We start from the raw sequence: 16,406 nt of genomic DNA, 5'->3' as shown, positions 1-16,406 counted from the left end.
TTTTTTTTTTTTTTAAATGTGTTCTTAGAGGAATTTCCCAGAAGAGACTTTGGAGCCACCATTAGGGTCTTGAAGCACCGATGCGGGAAAGTCAGCGATCAGCAAGGGACTCTCCTTGTTAGTCGGCAGTCCAGCTTGTTCCTTTCGCCCTTCCCGCGGGAGGGAGCGCCCGCCGCCCGTGCTGGCCCGTGCTGGCCCGTGCTGGCCCGTGCTGGCCCGTGCTGGCCGAGCTCCCGTCCCACCGCCTCCCCGCCCGCAGGCCCCTGCGGGTGCCACGCCGTGGCGGGAAGGCGGCCGCACTGCGCTCTGCTCGGGCGCCGGGCACGGCGCCAGTCTGCACTGTAGGCCGGCTCTCTCCTTTTCGTTCTGGAATTCCGGGGGGCGGGGAATTCCTTTCCCCCTTTTGACAGAGGAGACAACCGCTTCCCAGGGGTGAAGAAATGTGCCCGTGAGCGGAACGGATTTGAACCCCCGCCTCCCGATCTTAATGCCTGCGTTTCGTGGGTGACATGGAGAGTTGGGCTGTGACCCCAGGGCCCTGGGTGGCTCATAAAGGGGTCACCGGTCCCTGGGCTGGGGCGGGGGCTCCAGCACCGGGGTTGTCCAGGTCTGTGTGGTGAGCCGGGAAGGGAAGGTGGGTTCGTGTCCCCTCTTCTGCGTAAACAGGCGGTGTACCCGCCGCTTCACGAGCTCGAGCTTCCCGAGCGCCTGGGAGGAGGCCTGGCCGGGCTGGTCCGTGCCCGGTTCCGACAGGCTTCTCGTTTCCCAGAAGTGGCGGTCTTGCCTGCCCCAGTGTCTTCGCAGCAGGGATGAGGGGTTCCAGGCACCCCACCCCGCACCAAAGGTGGGTCTGGGGCTGACGAAGGCGAGACCAAGGCCTCCACCCCAGAGGAAAAAACAAAGGCTTCTTTGGGGCGTTTTCTGCCAGGTCATGAAAACGGGCCTCGATCAGGTGCTTCGTGTGGTTTTCAAAGCTCTTTCGACGTCCTTAGCTCGTGTCATCGTCCCCAAAACCCCGTACGGAAGGGCAGGAAGTTGGAGCGAACTCCTCGCGGGCAGCCACACTGCAGGGGGGTTCGTTGCCCTCAGTTTACAGATGAGTAAACTGAGGCTCGGGGCGGTTATGACCTGTCTCCCAGGTCACCTAACCAGCTGGCCACAGGAAAGCCCCCGGCTCGTCACTACCCCCAGCGCCTCCGAAGATGTCTTCCGCTTTTCAAAAACATGCAGTGTCCCGGATGGCGAGCACCTGGGCGCCACCGCGTAGCCGGACGAGCAGGCGCGAGCCCCCCGTGGTTCCCACGTTCACCTTAGAACTGTGCTACGGTGTCTTCCGTGCCGCAGAAACGTGGCTGCAACGAGGAGCCTGTGACGCTTCCGCGGCCTCGTCCTCACGCCTGGCAGTCGAGGTCATGGGCTCCGGCGCCCGGAGGACTGGCCTGTGTGTCTCCACTGCCTGGCGGTGTCCAGCAGGTGGGGTAGCCCAGCTCCCTGTTCTCTCCTCAGTGGACATTTGGGTTGTTTTCAGTTTTTTTCTTTTCCTCGATGAACAGTGTTGTCACGATCAGTCTGGTGTCCTCTGGTAAGTTAGGAATTTGGATCGGAACATGGGATTCCAACCCCTGTGGCCTGTCCCAGGTGAGGCGCCCCACCTGTGGGGCGTGTCGTCTCCACTCCCTCCCTCCTGGATCTGATGATGTCTGGCCTAGAGCAAGAGCAGAACCGATGGACAGATACGTGTAAACCACGTTTCCCACAACTGTCCTCAATAGAAAGCCCAGGCCCCGCCCACCGAGTCGACCTGGGCCCCTCACGGCCGTTCGGGCAGCGAGAAATGCATGGACCTTCTGCCTTTAAGTCCAGTTCCGTCGGAGCTAAGGGTCGATTTTGTGCTGAGTTCATTTTGGTCCTAAGGCAGGATGAAAACTCTGAAGGACACAAGCTGCTTCGGATAGTTGAAGGACCATTGACCCTCAGCCCCGCTCAGCCACTGTGTTTCTTGGGGACTTTCAGCTCTAATATGTTATCAAGGGGTGTGTGTTTGTTTATCAGTCCTGACCTGGAGAAAATGTTTCAAAAGTACCAACCCCCAGATCACTTGAATCAGAATCCCCGGGGTGGGTGGGGCTCAGGCCTCTGTGTTTCTTAGAAGGTCCCCGAAGACCGAAGACCATGATGGGCTCCAGGACCGAGACCCCCCGCCCACCTGCCCCTCCCGGCTCAGAACCTCAGTCCACCTCCAGCCACCAAGGCATTTACTGTCCCACTCAGAATCCCAGCATTTTAGCTGCTGAGCTTTCCTTCTGGTCCTCGTTCCCCCTGAAGGGTGAAGAGGTTCCGAGCGGCTCAGCTAACGACGACCTGGAGCGCCCCCACCTGGTGGTTCTCCCTCCTGACACCCTGGGGAGAGCTCAGGGACGGAAACAGACACAACTGGGTTATCTTTGTCACTTGTCACTGAAATCTGTGCAGGGTCTGATTGTTTTGTCGCCCGGTGTTTAGGATTCTGGTTTGTTTGTTTGCTTGTTTGTTTTGTTTCGTTTTCTTTCGTTGGTGCCAGAAACCGGGAAGGATTCTGGTTTTGTGTCGGCCGAGTTTGCAGCCCTGGGACACCCCGGGCAGGTCATCACGCCTGCACAATAGAGCTGGCTGCAGACAGGAATGCCACAATGTTCTGACATCGAGATCATCAAATAATTTCTAAGATACGTTGTTGATGTAATGATAGCTTTTTAAGAGGAGAAAGAAACGTGTATTAAAAAGGTGCCTGCCAAGGGAAGATGCAATCTGACAGTGGGGGTGGGGGAGCCCTTCTTAGAAGAGAGGAAATTGGGGCCTTCTTGCTGCTGAGTTCCACAGTTATTGAGGTTTCTACCTAGGAGACTCAGGGGAAGGTGAGTCAGCCAGCACCCCCTCCCCCTGCCACGGCCCCAGGTCAGGGTGTAGCTCAGGAAACAGGAAGGAGGGGTGGTGGTCATATCTGATGGAGGACATCTGGAGGGCTTCCTGGCGGTGGTGACTTTTAACAAGCGATTTTAGGTGGGGCTTAGGAGTCTATGGGGCCTGAATGAAGGATGCAGAAAAGTAAATGCTGTGGAGATGTGACTGAGCTGGGGGGTTGGGGGGTGGCGTTGGGACTGGAGAGGCTGGTCTGGGGCGGTGGCTGATGCTGGCGATGAGGCCGAGGCTACCTCCTCCTCCCCAAGGAGGCTAAGATGAGGCGAAAGGAGACCCCCATGTGCTGTCCAAACCCCTGCCTTGGGGCAGGGGGAGCAGTGGGAGACCTGCCTTTCCGGGAGGTGGTTAATGCATGTCGCACGCTGCCCTGAGCTCAGATGGGGCGGAACTGGATGTTGATGATGAGGATTGTTTCTAGAACTCCGGTTTTGATACGGAGATAGGCAGAAGCCAGACAGCGAAGGGTCGGAAGTGAGTGGGTGGTGGGAAGATGGAAGCAGAGTGTAGACCGCCTGGTTAGAGGTCTGCAGCTGGAGGAGGCAGCAGGCCGGGGAAGGCGGGGGCGGCTTGTTTTTGAGATTAGGGCCTGCCCTTCTCCTAGGTGACATTGAAAAGGAACCAGAAGAAAGAAAGATGTCAACCAGACGTGACGACACAACCAGGCTCTGCGAGCTTGCTCTGCCGAGAAGCTTGGCAGGGCCCTGCTCCCCTGCCTGCCCACCCCAGGGGGTGGCAGGGGCCTGTGTGGGCACCGCACCTTTCTGAGGCTGCCGGCCTGTAGGCATTCAGGTGCCCACCCGCCCAGCCCTTCCCCTGCCCCCCACGCGGAGACTCCAGCGACGGCCCACAGACCGGAGGGGGGGATCTTTTCTTTGGCATTTGGGGGAGCCATCTGCCACATTCTATGAGGTTTGCCCAAGGCGGGTTGGGAGAAGTAGAGGCTGAGCTCCGTGCTCACACCCAGGCTTGGCAGAACGGTGAGGGACCCGGGAACCAGGACGGGGGCAGGTGCGTGTGTGAGCGTGTGCGTGAGGGACGGAGGACGCCGTGTGACCACTTCCCCTCTCTTCTGCTGATGCCACCGAGGGCTGGAGCGAAGGTGCCTCGAGCATCACGTGGGTGTCCCCGTGCTATGGACGAGTGACACCTCATAGATCATGCTCTTCTCCTCGTTGGAGGGGGTGGACCCTGATGTCCCCTGTGGCTTCCTGAGTAGGACCCAGCTGCCAGACAGCTGACCAGGGGCTGCTCACGGGCCGGCGTAACGGCCTATGGCATCTCTGACAGGGACGCCACGGGACCCCCTTTCCACTGCACGTCAGCCTCGTGCCCAGTGAGGGCGGCTTCCTCAGCTTTGTGGGCGTGGGTCAGAGTCAGGACTGCGGGGTGCACGAGTTTCCTGTGGCTGCCGTAATAAATGACTGCAAACTCGGTGGCCTAAAGCAAAAATTTATTCTCTGAACAGTCTAGGAGCCAGGAGTCTGAAATCAGGGTCCCTGGGCGAATGAGTCGAGGCGTTGGCAGGGCTGGGTCCTTCTGAAGGCTCCAGGGGACAATGCATCCTTGTCCCTTCCAGCTTCCGGTGGCTGCCGGCGGTCCTTGGCCTGTGGCCACATGCCTCGGTCTTTCTCCACCACCCCATGGTCCGCTTGTCCACATTCTTCACATTTCCCTCTGTGTCCCTCTCCTGAGGACGCTTCTGATCACATTTAGGACCCACCTAGGGAACCCAGGGTCACCTCTGCATCTCCCAATCCTCAATCACGTCTGCAGAGCCCCTCCCGCCACGTAAGGTTCCAGGGGAGGCGGCATTGTTCAGTCACCTGCTATTCGGTCATCATTGCTCGTAGGGCCCTTCCGGTTTTCAGGTATAAAACAACAAAGAAACAAACTGGCCCAGGGGCAAAAAAGGACACGTTAAAGTCTTTTTCCCTTTAAATAGATCTATTTTTCTGGTGGTGAAATTCACGGAATGTAGAATATACCGTCAGGAGCCCTTAGCACACTCACAGCATTCTGCAACCTCCATGTGACCGCCGTCTAGTTCTAGAACATTCTCATGCCCCCCAGAAGGAAAGCTCATCCCCATTGGCGGTCACTCCCCATCCCACTCCCCCTTGGCAACCAGCCACCCATCCGCTTCTGTCTTCGTGGATTCCGTTCTAATCGGTGCATTTCTGGGTGACCGTGAAGTAAATGATCAAAAGCATGACGATCTGGTACCCGGGAGCCAGTGCCTGCGCTCTCGGCTCGGGAGGGGCCCGGGCTGTAGTCGCCTGGATGTCGGCCGCCCTACCCACTTCCAAGCCCCTGTGGGCCAGGAGGGGTTGGGAACCCCAGAAAGGGGTGGGTTGGCAGCGACAGGAACGGTCTGATGCGGGCTTTGCGGGCGTCCAGCAAATTCGCTTCTTAGGAGAGGCTCTGCTCCGTGCCCGATAGTGGAATCTGAGAGGAGGTCCCTGGTACACTCCCCCAAAGGGGACACTGTGACGTGGGCATCAGTGGCTTTACAGCATCTTACAGTGGACACCACTGTGTGTTCCTTCGAGCTGTGTCCCGGACCAGCCCCGAGTGTGGCTGCATCCCGGGGCTCAAAGTGATATGCCAACTAAAATAATTTGGTCCAAAGACAGGGCTGTCCAAGGGCCTGGTGTAATCCCAGGATAATACTGAGAGTGTCGAGAGCTGGGCTGTCCATACGGTAGCCACTGGCCACATGTGGCCACTGACAACTTGAGACGTGTCCTGTCCAAATCGAGAGGTGCCGTAAGTATAAAATGCACGCTGGATTTCAGAGCCTTACTACGGGAAGAAGAAAGAATGTAAAACATCTCAATTTTTATGCTGATTACATGTTGAGTTGATAATATTTTAGCTCTGATAGGCTAAGTAAAATGTATTAAAATTAATGTCTGTTTCTTCGTACAAATCTGACGTGGCTACTAGGAACTTTAACATTATGGATGTGTCTCGCCTTCTGTTTCTGCTGGAGAGTTAGTTGCTGGGCAGCGCTGGGTGCCTGCGTGGCAGGGAGCTCCGAGCAGCACCGGAGGGCAGGCGTTCGGTGTTGGAGAAGCAGAGGGGGCTTGTCAGGCACTGAGACTCCCTCTCCTGTGCCCCGAAGACCCCTGTCGGGCAGTGAGGGGCTGCTGCAAGAGGAAATGCAGAAAGCACCCAGGCCGCCTCCCTGGAGGAGGAGGAGGAGGAGGAGGAGGAGGAGGAGGAGAAGGGAGGGCTTAGCGAGCAGGGGGCTTTTGTGTGCCCGTGTGTTGCCCAGGAAAGGGTGGTAGGCCCTGGGAGTGGCCTTTGGGGCCAGGGAGCCGGGGACGAAGCAAGGCCAGAGACAGAGAAGGCGTTCTGAAGAGAGCGCTGGGCAGGGCAGGCGTGGTGTGGAGGCGATGTCCCCGAGGCTCCGTGTTAACCCTGACACCCGTGTGACGGGTCCCTCCTGGCTTCCTTTGTTGCTGGTTCCCGGAGCCGCCTTCAAGTTGGCACATGTGGTGGTGGGGGTGGGTCAGTTCTCTGTGTCCCAGGAAGTCACCTTCTTGGAGGAAAGGGAGTTTTTGAGTGTGTTTTGAGTGGCCGCCTTCTTGGTTCTGGACAGGCACCCCTTGCTTTGATGCTTGCGACCGGAGCCGCTCGTGCCCATTTCACAGATGGGGAAGGTCGAGTCCTGCAGACGTCGAGTGCTGGGCCACGGCGATCGTGAGGGAAGGGGCTCGGTTGGCCTCTGAGCCCGCAGCTCGGACCCACCTCCAGCCCTTCTTCGGCTGAGGAGGGGCGAGGACTCCAGACATGCAGGCCCTCCCTCCCCTGGTCACTCCTGGCTTTGGCCGGTTGCCCAGGGACCGATGGTAGCCGCTCTGAATGGCCACTCTGCTTGGGCGTGGGGAGGGCCGTGGGACAGCAGCCCCCAAAGCCTTTGTGACAAACCTGCAGACCCCGGGAAAGCGGGCCCTCGGGGTGGGGACCGGCTGAGTTGGAGAGGCCAGTGGCTGCCGCTGGGGAAGAGCTGGCTTCGGAAGAAGCCGGAAGGTGAATTAGCTGGACATTGCCTGCCTGTGTGGCCGGTGGGGTGGCACCCACCAGCCACATGGGGGGTCTGGGAATGGAAAACCAGAGCCAGCAAACTTGAGAGCCGTAGCCCGTGGGGGCTGGACCAGAACTGTTCCTCCAGGAGGCAGAAGGAACAATGGGCTCCCTGTGGGAAACCAGCTACTGGCCCTAAAACGGCCTTCACTCAGGCCTCCTGGAACTCATGGCTCCCTGCCCCAGGCAGAGCCCCAAAATCCGCTCCCAGGAGCTCTCTCATGGTGTGGGAGTCAGCCCGGGCCTCCGCCACACCCGTGCCTGGGAATGACTCACTCGCTGGGGGTCGAAGTTCATGACAGGGGCTGGGTCAGACCCATCCCAGCATTCAGGCCCAGCCCAAACAGGGCTGCTCTCTAGCTCCCTCCTCTGGGACCACTGAGCCCATCCCCCCCAGGGGTCCCAGCTCGACACAGGGCCTGCAGGGTGGGGAGAAAGGAAGGTCCGGGACTCACCCCAGACCCTCAGGGGCTGGATCCTGTCACGAGACTCCAGGAAGAAGCAAGCTGAGGGTGAGCTGGTCCCCCACCTCCACCTCCCCAGCCCCTGCCCTGTGCCTCTCCTTCCGGGGTCACCTCCATGGTGGCACGAGGTGGGGCAGACAGGGCCTGTGGAGCTCCGACCCCCGGCTGCCCGGAAGCCTGGAACAGCTCAGTACTGCGGGTCTGGCCTTCCTGCCCAGGGAGCCTGGGGCGCCGGAGGGCCAGTAGCTTAGGTGTGTCATCTGGGCCCGTTGGGGCCAGGGTCAGGTGGGGGGCCACACCTGGTACAGGGGGAGCACGGGGTGGGGCAGCAGGGAGAGAGGACACCACCTCGCACTTCATTCTGCCTCACCCTGGCAGGGGGACGGGCCTGGAGGACGGACCGGACACTGTGCAGGACATGACCCAGCCAGGGTGGCTGGCTGGGTGTCCACGTGACCCCTTCCCGGAGCCTTTCCCCAGCGACCCCGTCACTTTTCCTCCTGGGATGACAGGCTGGTGGGGAACTCAGCTCTTAGTCACAGATGCTGCACCCCGTGCAGCCGTTGGCCGCCGGCCGGCACCCCCTCTCTCTGCCTGCCCCCTCCTCCTCTGTTCCCCTGGCCCTGCCCCTCGGAGCCCGTTCCCCAGGAGCCTCCCCGCGAAGGCCATCGCGGTCCCTCCTACCTCTGCCCGTGCTCTGGGAGGCTTCTTGTTCCTCCGCCACAAAGCCCCTTTGATCCTCCGCTCGGCTCCGAGCCATGTGACCCGGTGGGCGGGCCGTGCTCTGGGCGCCGTGCAGCCCGACTCTGCTGCTGGGTGAGTCCTCCCGTCTTTGTTCCCTCCAGCCTCCCACCGGCCTCAGCCGGGCCCTCAGGTGTGGCCAGCCCATGGCCAGGTGGCCAGACTGGGAGCAGCGCCTCTCCAGGGCCGCGGCCCGGATCCCCCGGTGCGGGACAGCTCCGGGACCCGAGAAGGGGCAGGGAGCGGGAGCTCCGTCTCCATACAGGGCCCAGATTGTCGGCCTCTGAGTAATTTGCTCAAAGAAAAGGGCTTTGTGCAGCCCCAGCTACCTCTTTGTAAATATTTGGCCCGCTAAGCCGAGCGGTTGAGGTCCTCCTGCAGCGGGAATTTCTCGGAGGAGTCGATTTCCTTTCGCAAGGGGCTTCCCTGACTTCAGGGGGGGCCAGGGGAACTGTGGCCTGGCCACCGCCACCTCCGGCAGTGGCCGCACGGATTGTCAGCCGTTAGGGGCAGGCGGCTCTGAGGACCGGCTGCAGATCAGTTCCAGCAGACACTAGCAATGCCGGAATCGGAAGCCAGCGGCTGGCATTGTGATCGGGCAGTTCTGCCGCAGCGTGTCCGGGTTTCTGGGAGGTCGGGGACGTGCCATGCTGGCTGGGGAGGGGGGGTGGTGGGGTGGGCGGTGGGGGGGCTGGAGTGCACGTGCTCCGGGGCATGCTGGCCGAGCTGAGACGTTGGGAGAGCCCCCAGACTCAAATCCCACAGCCAGCACCGCATGTCACCCCGTGCTCCAAAGCCGAGGTGCTCAGAGGCAATGCCATCTGCTCTGAAACTTTGTCCCAGCTGTCCTCTGGGGATTGACTCAGATTCCAAGCTACTGGCCTCATCCTCCCCGCCACCTTCTTCCCTGCTGTGAAATGTGCTGGGGTTTTGTTTTATTTTTTTTGTCAGAGGTCTGGGGGAGCATCTCTGCTCACCAAAGAGAAGTTTGAAATTCCTTTCCTGGAGAAAAAAATGTGCCGCCTGGCAGTGGCCGCGGGTTTCTGGCCGTGGGGACAGTGCCCTGGTTCGAACCCAGCTCGGATCCCGCTCGGAAAAACGTGCTGGGGAGGAGTATAAAAGCCCCGTCTCCTTACTCCCCTCTTAATCGCGTGGGTCACCCCCTTCATTCATTGTTGCTTTGCCTCGAAGCTCCAGGGGCCCCCACTGGTGTTGAAATAAACGTCATTTCTCTTCGGCTGGCTCCCCGTGGCAGCCCAGGAAATAGGAAGGGGTTTGTTTAACCGTTTGGCAGGGGCAGCGTCCGCCCGGGCCCTCGCTTACTTCTCTCCCCTTGAGTCTCTTCTGAGTTAAGATTGGGCGGGGGAAGGAGGCTTCTTCTTTGATCTCTTTTAAGCCCGCCTGGCGGGGGGACCTGTGTTGTCACTGACCGTCCCGGGGGACCTTGTTGTCACTGACCGCGTCACCCGCCCCTTCTCCCGGGCGCCTTTCCGCGTTGTGGCTCCCACAACACCATTGCATTTCCGCCTGTCTCTGCTCCTCGGGGCTGGCACTGTGACGGGGAGGGTGGCCAGGTGAAGTGGCATGTTGGGAGGGAGGACCCACTGTGCCTCGGGGCACAGGGCATTCTGAGATGGGGGTGACAGGGCCCTGTTCTGCTGGGAGGGGGCACTCACAAGCCGGACCGGAACCAGTGCTGTCGTGGGCCCCACCCACCCAAACCAGAGATGGCCCTTTAGAGCCTGGGGGTTCGTTCCAAGTGCCAGCCCACCACCTTGGGCCTTGAGGTTGGGGTTCACAGGGCTTTCACCCCAGAAGCCCGGTACCCCTTGGGCAACCAGAGTCTCTGGGCCAACTTACCCCTCCACCCCACCCCCTCCCCACTTCCTCTTGCGTCGCTGCAGGCCTAAGCTGGTCTGCCAGGGAGCTTTGCAGGGGCTGAGAGGCATTCAGCAGAAGGGGGAGACCCCGTCCTTAAGCGAGCCCCCTACCAGCCTGCAGCCCAGCCCAGCTGCCTGTGGCGTCAGAGGTCCCAAGGCTTCTTTAGGAAGCTGGTGGCCATGGCCGAGCTTCTGTTATCTGACACCACGTCCTGCGTTCAGATCTTGGGCTGGCTTCCCCATACCACGAGAATCTTCTCCGTTCCCTCCCTCTCTCGCTGGCCCCCCGTGTGGGAAGAATGACTTTTATTTTAGTGTGTGGGGGGCATGCGTGCTTGCCGTCCACACCGTGTCCCTGGCTGGGGTCCCTGGCTGGGGTCGTTGGCAGTGGCGGTCAGCCTTCCACACCCGGTTGCTCCTGCCCACCCCAAACCTTGACGTAGGCACCATAGATGCCCCCTGAGCTTCAGAAATGGGGGGTTGGCTATGGCCAGGGCCGATGACCCTGGGGGCCCGGCCTCCCCACAGCAGGGGTCTTGGGCAAGATGCTTGCAGCAAAAATCGTAGCCCTTGGCTGGGCGGGACTCTGTTCCCAGACTTCTGCCTTCCAGCACCGAGCTTTGAGTTGTTCCGTGAGCGCCAGCCTGGATCCTCGGACAGGTGGGGACAGGTGGGGACCTGTTCTTGGGAGCCCAGGGCAGCCTTGGACGCCTTCCCGAGAACGCCGCTGGGGATGGCGGCCGTGCACGGGCAGCTCCACGGGTGAGCCTCGGGGAGCGGCCAGAACCGGGGAAGGCTCAGGTCCCATGACAGGCTTGGGAGGGATGCTTGTCCCAGCAGGTCACCTCCAGCCTGCCCACCTCCCAGGGGCCATTGGGGGCCTTGATCTGGGGCTGGCACAGCGATGGGGGGGGACTTCTCTCCACTTCGGCTCCTCCTTAGGGTGTGGGTGGGTGGGGTTCATCTCCTTCTCTTTAACGCCCCTCCACACCCCAACCACCCTCAGACCAGGCCCTGAGGGGCAGGCGAGGGAGGGCTTAATCTTCACTTGGAGGCGGGGAGCTGGCAGTTCTTAGCCTGACCTGCAGGGCTAAGCTGCCACCTGCCCATGTCAGCGCCCAGTCCCACCTCCAGAGCAAAGCTAATGATCACCCCGGCTGGTTTCCGGGGGGAGGGGCTGGGCCTTGGTTTGGAGGGCGGGGGAGCTTAGCACACAGGCCCTGAGGGACAAATGCAGCCTCTCTGGCCTCCCGTTCCTGCCTAAAGGCAATTTTTAATTCCTCCAATTGGGGTTCAGTAACTGGATCGTGGCAGAAGCACCCCCACATTTCTCGTCACTCTTGTGAAGCTGGGGAAAGGGAACCCCCTCTGTGAGATGTCAGCTCCTGAGCCCCCAAAGCTGCACCTGGAATCGCAGCTCCAGGTTGGGGTTGTCACTGATACTGACCCCCACATGGCCCTTGGGAAGGAGGTTCACGGCCACTGGGTACCCCTCTGTTTCATGAACCCGCCTGGCATGCAGCGCATCCCTTTCTGGGGTCCGCGCCCCCCAGGGCCCGCGGGCCCCTGCCCTGCCGTGAGTGCCAGGTGCCGATGCCCAGCAGACGGTCATCTCAGTAGTGGTTGGCAGAAGGTCCTTGCCGCCGTCCCCAGTTGGATGTGGAGCAAGCACCGCCTCCTGCCTCCCAGATCCTTCTCTCTCACCTCCTAGGCCTGGTTCCAGGTGGCCGTCACCAGGCCTCCGCTGTGGGTGGCCGATACGATTTCCTCTGCTGGCGGAGGGGACGTTGACGTCTGTCTCTCAGCAGACCGTGGACTCGGGAAGGGGTTGTGTTGTATCGATCTGCGTCCGGGGCCCGGGATGTCCCAGCGGCCTGCTCAGTCAGGGCTCGAATGCGCGGTCAGCCCCGAGTGACCGCAGCTCTTTGTCTGCCGTCTAAACAGCCCGCGATTTCCGTACGGCTGGCGCGAGTGCCTCCCGAGAGTGGCCGTTCACCCTGCTCTCTTTACAGTGCTCTCCTCGGGGCCGTTTTTAAGAAAAAGGGACGAGGACAAGGGGCCGCACTTTTGCGGTGACTCGAGTGCATTCTTCCTGGGGCAAGGGACGGGACCGGATGACCGCGGCCCCGCCCCCTGCCCTGGTGCGGGGGGCACTTGGACAGCGAGGGCGGAATCTCTGTCTTTGTTCAGCAGTGGGAAAAGCTGCCCACTGCTGGGTGTGACAGTCCTGGGCCCTGAAGGCGAGTGGAGTCAGGAGGGAGCATCACTGGACTGTAGCGGGGGAGCCACGGGGGTGGGCAGGTGGCACCGCGCCTCCTCCACGAATTCCTGCCTCTTGGCCTCGCTCACCTGCGCCCGGCCCAGCAGCGAGAGGCCACTTCGCAGACCACATGCTCTGCCACTGTGTTGCTGTTTCCCATGGCTCAGAGCCTGGGGCATGGAGAAGCACCCCTGGGCCCTGGGCTCTGACCTGAGATCCGGGACGGGACCGGCTTGGATGTAGGGGCAGCAGATGGAGCGGGAAGGGGCAGAAGCAGCTCGGTGGGTGTGGGGGTGCACTCGAGGGGGGCTGGAAGGGAGGGTTGGGCCAAAGAGGGAGCCTCCCAGGGCCCAATTGGTGGGGGCAGCAGAGGGGGCTCGGGTGGTGTGTGCCTGTGCCTCCAGGTCCCGGGCCAGGGTAGCTGGCAGCTCCCCAAACCGCTCACACCGCACCCCCTCAGCAGACGCCCGCTTCCCGCTTCCTGCTCGCCTGGCATGAAGTTCCGACGCGAAGTCCTCAGCCGTTCTTTCCCAGTCGTCTTCGCTGCCTCCCCGGCCTCCTCCAGGCCTCATGGTGGAACTAGACGGCCTGGTCCCGTCTCCCCGAGGCTCCTGGACCCTGTCCATGCGCCAGCAGCCACCTGGCTGGCCCAGTCTCTCGCGCGGTCATCCAGGCGTGCTGCGGGGACACACGGAGGCACTGAGACCCCTCGAAGCTTGAGAGGCTGGCCCGTCTGCAGGGGCCTCGCACCGCCATCTCCCCAGAGAGAATCCCAGGGTCAGGTCAGCGGTGGGATGCGGAGGGGTGAACCACTGCCACACACACAGCACACCCCCCGCCCCCCACCACGTACGCGTCAGCTTCTCCATCGCTAAGCAGTAGAAACTCCTGTCTGCTGCCAGTTCATGGGGTTGCTGGGGAGACGCGTGAATCAGGGATGGGAGGTCCAGGTGTTTGGGAGGACGGGGGTGAGGGAAACCCCCTGTGTGTGCCCCCCGCAAGAGCTGGCTCTTCACCAGGCCCTTCCCCAGCTCACCAGAGGGCTCTCCAAAGCATCAGGGGAGGAAAGAGTCATTAACAGCTGGGGCACTTGGACTGTGGTTCGACCCCGAGCAGCCCAGGGCCCCGTCCCCTGCGGCTCGTGCTCCTGTCAGGGTGGGTCTTCGCGAATTCTCTTCCTTTCATGAAGGCTCCTCCAGGCCGAGTCCTCAGGTTTGGGACAGGGGGAGGGAGAGGACTTAGGGTGAGCCCTGGACATCGGACAGCCACCCCCCGCGGCCGCTGGCCCCTGCGATGTTCTCCTCTGGCCTGCACTGGAGACCCTGGCCAGACCCCGCCCCTGACCCTTCTGCCAGGCCTGGGTCTGGCCGTGTCTGCTGCCAGGTACCAGACAGGGGATGGTGATGTTCCCGGACCTGACCGGGAGGGAGTGCTGGGCCCACACCCTGAGGAGCCGAAGTTCCCCTCCCGTCCTTGCGCCCTGGGGCGAGGCCCTGCTGTTACCACGTCTGCCCCACCTGTCAGAGGTCTGCCCCACCTGTCGGGCAGAGGCACGTGGCTCTACCCTGCTACGTGACCGGTGCCACCACGAAGCACCAAGGGCCCCTTTTTAAGGTCAGTGGTGAGTCCTGATCAGGGCTGGTGGTGTGAGGGCCCTGCCCCCACTGGGCTGCAGAGTCGGGGTGCACGGATGTGAGGGCTGGAAGCTGGATCCGTGCTGGGGGGTGGCCGCGGGCGAGCAGGACCCAGTCCCCACTCTGGTGCATAGGTGAGGCCTCACCGGTCACCCGCATTGTTAATACCAGCTTTATCGGCATAATTCACATACCCTAAAATGCACTCGGTTAAAGTGTGCAATCCAGTGGTCTTTAATATATTCATAAAGTTATACAACCATCACCGCTAATTCCAGAACATTTGTATCATCCCCTCAAAGAGACCCCGTACCCCTTAGCAGTCAGCCCGCATCCCCCATCCCCACTCCCAGCCCCGGCAGCCACTAATTCCCTTCCTGTCTGTCTGAGTTTGCCTGTTTCGGGTGTTTTCCAGAAGTGGAGTTGTAGAATGAGTGGCCTTCTCTCGCTGAGTGTAATGTTTTCAAGGTGCGTCCACAGTTAACGCCCACACTTTATTCTGTTTCGTGGCTAAGTAGTCTGTTTTGTGGTGGCATCACGGTTTCTCCGCTCTCCAGTGGATGGCCACGTGAGCTGTTTGCACTTTTCGGCCGTTGGGGGTCCTGAGGTAGTGAACACTGGCGTACGGGCCATTGCTCACGTCTGTTTTCCTGTCTCGGGAGAGCTGGCCGGGTCAGGAGCGCCCGGCTGGCTCACCAGTGGCCCTGGCTGAAACCATCTCAAACTCTGGCGGGTCTCGAATCTGTGTCTGTGTGGTTTGCTGGGTGCTTCTGTGTCCTGGCGAGCCCAGGGCACGCTCAGTGGAATGTGATGAACCCTTGAGGACTCGGTGCCTGGATGGGGTGGGGCCAGGTGGGGGTGCAGGGTAGCCACCTGGGGCTGAGGCTGGGCCCTGGCTCTGGCTTCTGGTTCCCTTTGTCTGCACTGGGCCCAGAACAAGGCAGAAAAGGGAAATGAAAGGTTTGGATGCCCTTTCTCCAGAGATAGGGAGCGATCAGCAGTGAGCAGTTGCAGGGTGAGAGAGAGAGGAAGTGGGTGGGCTGGGCGGACCGGAACCTCCCCTCCCCCCCCCCGCCCCGCCCAGGGAGAGGCCCGGGAGTGTGGGAAGTGGCTTCTATATCTGAGGGAATGCGCCCCCTCCCATCCCCCACCAGCCTTGTGTGTGTGGTAGGGCAGAGACGACACCCTCTCCTTCCTGGGAGGAGGGACGTTCGGGGCTGCCTCCGGGGTCCAGGGAGGGTGTGTGGGCGGCCACTGGTCTCTTGAGGCCGAGGTCTGCGGGAGCACCATGCCGCAGCGTTTCTGGACTGTCCTGTGCACAGCACGTGAACGTTAAACTGTAAAACCAATGCCTGTCTATTGCCATTTTAAACCACACACAAGTACATAAAGCGAAGCCGCCCCCCCACCCCTCACCCCACATCTGGGCGCCTGCTCTCCCAGCAGCCTGAGGTTGGCCTCATGGGCTGTCCCTCCGTGTCCACTCCTGAGTGTCACAGCCCATGAGCACACTGGGAAGGCGGTCAGGCGGGCCAGGCCCCCTCCCTCCTCCTCCTCCTCCAGCTGGGCAGCTGGAGGGGCCTCTGCCGGTTTGCAGGCAGAAATTACCATATGAATGTGCCTCCTTCCCGGAGCCGTTAGCTAGAAGGACCTGGGAGGGGACAGGCTCCCACCCTCAGGGGCTTCCAGGTTCTGTGCTGACTGCGGGGTGAGTTGAAGACTGCGGGCATTTCCAGTCCCACAGTAGGTCACCCCCAGGGGACAGAGGGTGCGAGGGGCGGTTGGGTATGCCTGTGGGCGGGGGAGGGCGTGCCGGGTCCCAGCAAGCGTGGGAGACCCCCGCGGACTGGTGCAATCCTCAAATTTACCTCTGTTGCAGCAGCTTGTGTAAAGAACACATTGTTACTGTAGTTTCTGTTACTTTGGTCTGATTTCAAAAGTCTCAGCTAATTACCGCAGGAAGGACGGGAAGATGAGGATTAGAGGCGATAAAGCGAAGTTGAGCTCTTTGTAAAGTGTAAAGTGAGCTGTGCGGCCAGCCCTGGGAACAGGCTCCCTCCGCCCATGGCCCTTGGCCGAGCCCTGGGGGCCAGGACTGACTGGGTCTTGCACATTTTAGAGTTCCTGGTTGTGTCTCAATTAATTCTCTTTGCCGGTCGCCCAAAACCCCTCTAAGTTCGGGCGAGCGATAGGTTACGTTTAACTGCTGGACAGCAAACGAGTGGACGCCAGGGACAGCCATCCTTGGGTTATGAGACTGAGCGACAGATACTAGCTCCCAGTGGCATTTCCTTCAGGGACACCTGGTGGCCGGTGACCTGGTCTCCACACACAGGGGTCCCACTCCTGGCCGTAGCACGGGCCAGGCCAGCCGAAGCCT

At 61.0% G+C, this 16,406-nt stretch overlaps 1 protein-coding gene and 1 long non-coding RNA gene across 8 annotated transcripts in view; one reads left to right on the top strand and one right to left on the bottom strand.

Annotated features, from left to right (window-relative positions):
• SEPTIN9 (septin 9) overlaps nt 1–16,406 on the top strand; it is a 141,537-nt gene that overhangs the window by 102,699 nt on the left and 22,432 nt on the right. The window contains exon 1 of one of the 6 annotated variants that reach the window (XM_039859534.1): nt 8,190–8,327. The exons of the other annotated variants lie outside the window; for them this stretch is intronic. The gene's annotated coding sequence lies outside the window, so the exon portion shown is untranslated. Of the gene's footprint in view, nt 1–8,189; nt 8,328–16,406 lie in introns of those variants that run through there. 6 annotated transcript variants of the gene reach the window in all.
• On the bottom strand, nt 4,392–8,287 carry LOC120600181 (uncharacterized). 2 transcript variants are annotated; one of them, XR_005652135.1, is made up of 2 exons: nt 8,196–8,287; nt 4,392–6,107 (listed from the first exon to the last, which is right to left on the bottom strand). It is a non-coding gene; the product is annotated as an uncharacterized LOC120600181 (long non-coding RNA). The 2 variants fall into 2 exon arrangements; XR_005652134.1 differs by having other exon boundaries at nt 4,392–6,145; nt 8,196–8,251.

The sequence above is a fragment of the Pteropus medius genome, unplaced genomic scaffold, assembly GCF_902729225.1.
Source record: "Pteropus medius unplaced genomic scaffold, Ma_sr-lr_union100, whole genome shotgun sequence".
Classification (NCBI taxonomy): domain Eukaryota; kingdom Metazoa; phylum Chordata; class Mammalia; order Chiroptera; family Pteropodidae; genus Pteropus; species Pteropus medius.
This window is presented reverse-complemented; position numbering and strand designations above follow the sequence as displayed.